We start from the raw sequence: 8,501 nt of genomic DNA on the forward strand, positions 1-8,501 counted from the left end.
GCGCACACATACATACACATGCATGCAACACAAACAGAGAACAGGCTGGTTTGATTTAGGTTTTGTGGTCCCCTCCTGGTTTAGCCTCAGACAGGACCAGAGACCAGTGAACTCCAGTTCAGCCTGAGCCTGGCCGTCTCTGCTAAGCTTCAAGTTGAAACCCTCCAAATTGGGTTTAATCTGTGTTTTGCTTTGCCAATTATCGACCCGCAGAGTTGCATGGCAAATGGGGATGAATGAGCTTTAGATGGGCCTGGTTGAGAGGAAGGTCACAATGTGATTAATGGTGATCTGTTGAATGCATGACTCGGCCCGCTAGCTCTCGTACAGGATGAGTTATCGGCAAACGAACATCTGCAGGACAAATGTAAAGTGTGATGAGGCAGAAATATCATTTGAGTCTTACAGAAATGTGTAGAAAACTGTTCCTAAAAGCCAGAGTGTCTTTACATTTGTTTTTCAATCAAGGTATGCAGACAAGATCTGGTTTCATCTATTACCAGAGCTGTGCCATCAGTTTTATGAAGATTTATATGCTGTCTGTGTTTGCTATTTATTATAATCAACGGTATTCATGTCACGTTCAAATCATAGTAAGACACTCAGAAAAGCAACATGACATCATTTGCACAACTCTGGATACTTTGAATCATTTTTACTATTGCTCCCAATGGGCATCCACAGATTTTGCAGGTGGAAACAGTCTTATTTTGGCGTAAGACTTCAACATAAAGTCTAAATTACACACTTGAGCCTGATGTACTACAACACCGATAGAAGAGTCGAACATCTGCAGACTGAAAACCCATCTGATCCTTGTGGCTCTTTTGTGTCTGTACTTGAGTGGTTTTAATGTCTCTGTGTCACCCGATCTTTGTTTTATGTGTGTTCCTGAATAATGGTCGGCTATCCTGACATGACTGAGCAGGAAAATCTCCATAGTGGGCTGTTTTTATTATCTACATTTCTTGATTGTTAGAAGAAAAAAAAAATACAAATTCTCCTCTGTTAGGTCACATCACAGGATTTTTATTACTTTAATTGAGGAACCAACTGAATTTATTCTCAATTGATTCTAACTTGAGTGAAAAGCGGAAATGTCATTATTCCTTCAAACCAATTTTATGTCCAGTGTTATCCTTGTAAAGACACCAGAGAGGACATTAAATGTAAATTGTAGTGCTGTAAATGTAATTCTACAAATAAAGATTATGTCACATTATTGAGGCAGTAAAGTTATTCTAGCAGTTGCTGATTAACTGTTTGTGGTGCACTAATTAGTTTTACTTTAAGAGGCTTGCCTTTTTTTCTTCTTTTGCCTTTGTGATGTTATGAGTAACAAACACTTCCATCTCAGTCTGTTACTGCTGTCTTAGTTTGCGGTATTCCTGTCTGTCTGTCTGTGGGATTCTCCAATTCTTTATTCCAGGATGTTCTCACTGACCTTTCTCTCCCTCTGGGTGTCTTCATCTTTTTTCTCTGCTGGTGTCAGTGTTGACACACAAAGCATATTTGGGATTCCATCATTTAATTAAAGGAACACAAAGTTCATATTGAATTACTCATTGCACTTCACCGTGCCAGAACTCTCAGTGTTGATTCTTTTTTGTTTGTCCTTTAAAGCACACAAAACAGTTAATAAAATAGAAATAGCATTTTTCCCTGTAACTTTGTGCAGTACTTACTTTCTGCCTTGAGTGTCCACAGTGTCAGTGTGAAATCTCTTCAGTGTGTAGTGCCCTCTGGCAAAAAATGACTTTGGGACTCGTAGAAATTGTATCAATATGCCTGTTTGTGCTGGAGAAAAGCGATCCCTGAGATTTTAGTGTGCATGCTGTTATCATTTAGGAGCAAGTGAATAACAACATGATTTTGGATCCAGTGTCACTTATTCTGCTTTGTCATCACTTCACTGTCATGTTTTAAAGCTCTGCCCACAAAGGGAAAACAACTGGTTTCCCACAATCCTTCTTCAATGCAAAACTGTTGTGTTAGATTAAATAGTCACTGACAAATAATGTAAAATCAATACAGTATGAATAAATTAGTACTTTGATGAGAGATGAAACTGCCACCAATGCCCTTTCTTGCAACTTTAAGAACAGCCTCTTCCCTCTGTTTCATATGCCTCTCCACTGCCTTTCACCACATGCAGCTTGGTAATTTTTATGTTATCCTGCTCGCAGGCACAACCAAACAATCAAAAACAAAACCTGTGCAAGTCAAGATATTCATAAGCAAACTGAATTACAGCTCACTGTTGCTGTTGTTCTCCCATCAACTAATTTCCAAGGGTTTTTCTTCATGACCCTAAAACCAAGAGTAGTTTTGAAAGACAGAATATTGTTTGCCAGGTCCAGACCACTGAACAGGGGTGTGGCTACATATTCTGGGACCCCTGACAACATCTCACAACCCCCAACAAGTTTCTAATCCCTGACATGTTCCAGGGAGCCGGTCCAGCCTCTGGGTTTCCCGAAAAGGGTGTCACAGCCCAAGAACCATCGCTTATCCTCCCAAACCAAATGAATTTATTCAACATTTTTGTATCAATGTTTGAGCAGCCACTAAGAAACATCTCTGTTCTGCTTAGGAATGTCAAATATTTTAATTTTTTGTGGGGTAGAAACGCACAAGACAGTAATCTGTCCTGATGTGTTAGTGGGATATCAGAATTTACCGCAAGCTGAGCTTTGTCCAAAATCACCCACTGCAAAGTATTTTCATCAACATGTGAGAAGCAGTCCTCATCTTTAAAATTATGTCATTTTCTCCAATGAATTTTAAGCCTCTGAAAATGGGGAACTGTGTATAAAAATGGCTGTAATTTTTAAGCAGTTGATGCAAAAGTTTGTTAAAATCCCTCAAACTAAAGCTGAAAGTCATCACTTTAATTTGATTTAAAACCTTTGTGGTTGTGCACAGAGGCAAAAATACAAAATTGTGCCATTGCCCAACAAATAAGGTCCTAACTGTTTGCAAGTAAATTAACAAAAAGAGTGCAGTGTTGTGCAGATTATACTCACTGCATTTGCAATTTGACCTCTGCTGTGGTTCACTGCAACAAACGCTCTACTAGGAGGGATGTGTGTCCTCCAATATATTTCATGATTATGGTAATTGGTAAATTGCTAAATGGTAATTAGCAAAAAAAAGAAAGAAAAAAAGCTTTTGGTGTACTTGTTGCACGGGGAATTCTTCACTTTACTGCAATAATGTTCATTTATTTGTTGTCTAATTCTATTTTCATAATCCTCTAATTACTTAGGTCACTGTAGTGTTGGGTGTGTACCAGTTGTATGAGACATAAAGGTCTTTTCAACGGCGGTGTGGCAGGTGGATCCACTGCACTACTCCCAAATTCAAAGGTACAACCAAACCTCAGTGACGCAGCATCTGCACTTCTGCTCTACAATGTCATAATCATTTAGGGCCTCAGTTAACAGGCAGCAATGACATGGATTTTTACAGGATTAGCTTTGATTGTCACTGATGACAGATTCCCCAAAATCCCTCAGTGGGGCAACTCAGGGCCACTTACACAGTGGTTCAACTGTCAGCAAACCCCACTGAGATCCACTTAAAGCTGATACAGAGCTCACTCACACTGCACAACACAATCCTGCTTTTTTGTTGTTAGGCAACCACGGTTTCACCAGAGGCTTATCTCGCTGCCTGTGGATGATGTATCATTATTGTCCCTTATAAAGGGAATGGAAATGTCACTGTCAATTTGAGGTGATGTTTCAGGCTCCTGTTACATGGTTTACTATGGAAGCCAAATGTGAGACAATTAAACGTTGAAAAACCTTATTGATATTTACTGAGTAGGATTTTTAGAGCAAAGGGGTTATTAAAAGAATCTCCCTGTAACCTCATTATGTTTAAAAAAAAAAAAAAAAAGATGTCATGTCATGTGCTCATTGCCTCACAGTGGCCTAATTCTTGACATGTTTTCACCCCTCACTTCATTTGACAGTGGTCATAACTGCAGAGAAAACAAAGAAATACTTTGAGGAAACACCATAAATTTGGAAAGGATGATGAACAACTGTCAACAAATAATGACAGTCGCTATTAAAAACCGAAGCGACCCTCTCGCCACAAGCCTCTCTGGAGGGGGACGAGGAAGCCAAGAATAAATTGCCTGTCTGTAGTCATTTGAATGCAACATTTAGCTGTGATTTATGTGAAGGCAGAAAGGCATTATGAGAAAACATTTTCCAAGTGCAACAGCTTGCAGCAATTTACATTATATGGGGGGAAAACCGCTGAAACAAATATTTGACTGGCCTCCTATAATGAAATGGATATATTTATACACACTGAATTGAGTCAAAGGCTCTGTAACGAACGCACGGCTTCACCAAAGGACCTCTCTGCGTTCTTGTAGTAAACATTTTACTGATGCTTCAGGGGCCTCCAATGAAAGTTATTAGAGCCATAATTCTTCCAGCGGGCCAAGAGATACAACGATAATCCACATGAAGAGAGAGAAGATATGCTAGAGGGACTCTATTTGTATCAGGGACAGAAAGAGATTCAGAGATTTACAAATTCAATTTAAATGACCTTTAAGCTGAAATACATTTTCTTTGCTCTTCCAGTTACTGCACTGACTGTGCAACTCTTTGATGGCCCACATTTCCTCTTCTGCAAACAGAAACGTTTGTTTATTTGCAGCCTGCTCAACTTCAATAAAATCTTTTGCATACAATTAAAGCCATGATACATAAATGTGACGGGTAAATTAAACGCTGATCCTGGTAGTGTGTTTAAAGCTGAGTTAGTCAACTTTTTATATTAACTTTGTAACAAATAAAAGGTAATGAACCAATAGAAACGGAGCACTCAGCTTTGAGCTTCCCCTTATGTTTCAGAGCATTTTAGTATCTTTTAGTGCATTGTTTTGGTTTTGTGACTTGCAGCTTTGAGTTTTTCTGTTTAAACAACACAAGCAAGCATCTATTTTCAAGATAAAAGTTCATTATTATTATCATATCTGAAATGATCAATGTAATGGTCTCTGAATTCACATGTAGGTGGATTGGAGGAGCAGAAAAGCACAGGACTTTTGATTAAGCCACTGGAATTGGGCAGTCTTGTGGGACAGCTGTTTATTTTTTGCTTTTGCTTGCGGTTTACTTTCAGTTTATTCACTGTTTGGTTAGGTTCTGGCATTTAAAAAAAAAAGCCTTGGTTAGAGTTAGAAAAAGTCAGGATTTATGTTAAACGAACACATTAGAGAGCTCCACTTTCATGGTTGCTCCACCACCCAAAAGCAACAACACCAGTGCACATTTTGCATGCACTTGTGTTCCCTATAGGTTGCATTAACACTGAGTTTTCTGAGGGAGGAGCACCTAGAAAAAAACATTTATATGTCCTACCTGCCCTGCATCAAACACCAGACAATATAATCAGAACGTTTTGGAGTAGATAGAGGACAGAGAGTCAGTATCCTACTGAAACTCGCTGGGACTTTTGCATATAATACTACTCATCAACACATTATGACGGGACTGAAAGTGGACAATTTCATCTTGTTGTGTTTGGAGCATGTTATGCTTTCCTCCGAAATCCAGTAAAAGCTACAAAAATCTCCTAATTCACCTTTAAAGTTGATTACTTGGCATGGGACTTGTTTTTCCCTCATATTAAAAGGAAGAGTTAAAAAAAAAGAGTCTTTAAAGGTGGAGAATAAAATTTATAGGACATGCATTTTAACTAATTAGTGTTAAACTAAAATAGGAACAATTAAATAATTAAACATTATTTCTTGGGCATGTTCAACATTTTTCTCTCTAAATTATTCCTGCTGCCTCCCTGTTTCAGAGCAAGAAAGTAAACCACAGTAAGTGTTACCAGTAAACTTGTGTCATTTTTTTTAAATTGGCGAGATGATGTGTTACAGATGGTTAAGACTGATAAACAACTATCTTGTCTGTACAGCATGAATGAAGCCACACACACACACATACTTGAAACACATTTGTTTGCAAGCATGCAGAACCTCAACACTCCTCGTGCACAGGCGAGAAGACGAACAGAACACTCTAATTAATATGTCACACAAAAAATATTTTAATGACTTACAAATGGGGGTGACTGCACGCTGCCCTGTGCCATTTATTTACAGTGAGGCTGAGACTTACTGGCATGAGGCAGCACATACAGCAAATTCTTAGACGTCTAAATTAGAGGGGGCCTGAAGTGTCGCGGCTTCAGATACATGTGTGTAACCCCTGTGGTCTCCAAGCCCCCTCCTTCCAATCTGTGTCTTCCCTAATCAGTGCCAAATGGAGACTTCTTTTTTTCCTCTCTTACCCTGCTTGCAAGACTGAAGCAGCCATACAGAGAGGGGAAGGAAGTCATTGAATTCAATGAGAGCCTTCCATTTTTAGTTTTTACCGTCCTCCCCCTCACCTTCCACATAAATGCAGCAACTCTCACAATTACCAACGCTTTCATGTGTCTCAGTGAGCAGTTAGTGGGGAAGGAGGACCGTCTCCTTATAACTGAGTGGCATTTGTTTAGGAGCTGTGGGGTGCTAAATTCTGAATGCAGCAAAAAACAAGACGCTCTATGTTTTCTTGTTTTTCCTAATAAAGTGATTATTAAAAAAAAAGGAACTTCAAAAGTAAACTAGACTAGTACACCTTTGCCCATATCAGGGGCAAAAGGCTCTTAGGTGCTCTTTAAAGTGAACATGTTGAACGGATGGACCGAGCAGCCATTACTGTACTTTTAATCTCATTTGCACCTAATGCCACAGTAAAAGAATTCCACACTTCACCCAGCATATGCTAGTGATTATTAATTAGTGTTTTGCCTGAATTTTAATAAGAGGGAGAACCAGTAAAAACCCTCACCCTCATACCCAAGGCAAATGCCTACAATTAAAGTTTACTATGTGTTTGTTTTTCAATAGTTTTTTTTCCTTCCTTTTTTTATGCTCGGCTGATGCAACAGTTTGGCAGACATACGCGCGGAGCAGCTAAAGTTTCTCACAGAGCTGCAACGAGCCCGAACAGAGAAGAGTGATGTTCAAAGGAGCATGTGAGTCGGTCGAGGTGAAGAGGAGGATGTGACAGGCATGTCAGCACGTGGCAAATGTTATCTTAAATTGCAGCCAAAAACATGAGTTCGACAACAACAAAACAGCAGCAACAAATAATTTGCTTCAGATTTAAACTAATAAATCTCATGGAAGCACAAATATCTTAAGTAATCCATCCATCTGTTCATGTGTTTATGATATACTGTATAAATTATAGCACAATTTTAAGTGCAATGTGTTAAAAGATATCTTTTTAAGGAAAGACAAGTGCTTATTTTGGATCATAAATTGCTTCTTTAAAACCTTTTTTAGTGTGACCCTTCAAGGTTACCTACATGATAGAATCCATATAGTAAAACTACTAAAGTCTAACTTATTGTCATCATCACATATTGACTGTGTAGCTAAAGCTGTCATAGAGCTTTATTTTCCTGAATCTGTTTAAAAACATCATTGTTCAATCTTTCCTAATTACAGTTAACGCACACAGACTATAGTTTACCTTAATCCCTTTGACTTAATCCCACACACCATCTTACTGCCACAGATACTCACTAGAGCATTAAATGTGTATTCATCCACAGCTGAAATAAGTCCCCTCCCCCAAGTTTAACCTGTGAATAAAGTTTGATTAAAACAGTTAAAGAAATTATTAAAGACAGAACATTTGCATTGGTCACAAGTTCTAGTTTAACTGATATTAAGAAGAATTTGCTGCTACATGTTAGTTATTTGTATTTTGTATGTTGATTGTTGTTGTGAGGCACTTTGTGATGCTTATTTAAAAAGGTACTATATACGTTTATTTATTTTGCCAAAATTTTACCTCTCAGGCCCAATATTTGCATATGTTTCTGTTTACCCTGTCGAGGAGAGTCCTGCTGGAAACACTGAAGCTTTTGTTGTGTTGCGGTCTCATCCTGGTTGATAGAGCAAACAGGGGGGTACCTCCTTTCATCTCCAGGGGAAATGCAGTCATTCAGCTGATCAACAGAAAGATGTGTAACTCTCCAAAGCGACACTCTGCTCACCCGTATGGTGTCTATGTGCATGCGTGACTTTGTGTGTGTGCATGTGTGATAGCGTGTGGGGGTATTACTACCATGGCACTGTCATTTGGCCCTGCTGACATGGCAGAAACCTGTCTGGGTCACAGAGTCAGCTGGCACCAGCGCTAATGGGCCTGGCCTCTGTGTGCATGTGTGTGTGAATGTGGACACATGAAGGTCTTGTGTGCGTGCATGCATGTGTGTGTGTGTGTGTCCCAAACTCTGCTCTCCATCGACAATGAGCCGCGTTCTGAAACATGGAGCCGCGTGATGACAGGCCGATCGGCAGGAGACAATGCGCTGTAATTTGTGAGGGGCCTTGCCGCGAGAGGAATGATGGGTAATTAAGAGGAAGACACTGAGAGACACGGTGGGGGCTCGGTTACAGGCAA

The sequence above is a fragment of the Oreochromis aureus genome, linkage group 6, assembly GCF_013358895.1.
Source record: "Oreochromis aureus strain Israel breed Guangdong linkage group 6, ZZ_aureus, whole genome shotgun sequence".
NCBI lineage: Eukaryota > Metazoa > Chordata > Actinopteri > Cichliformes > Cichlidae > Oreochromis > Oreochromis aureus.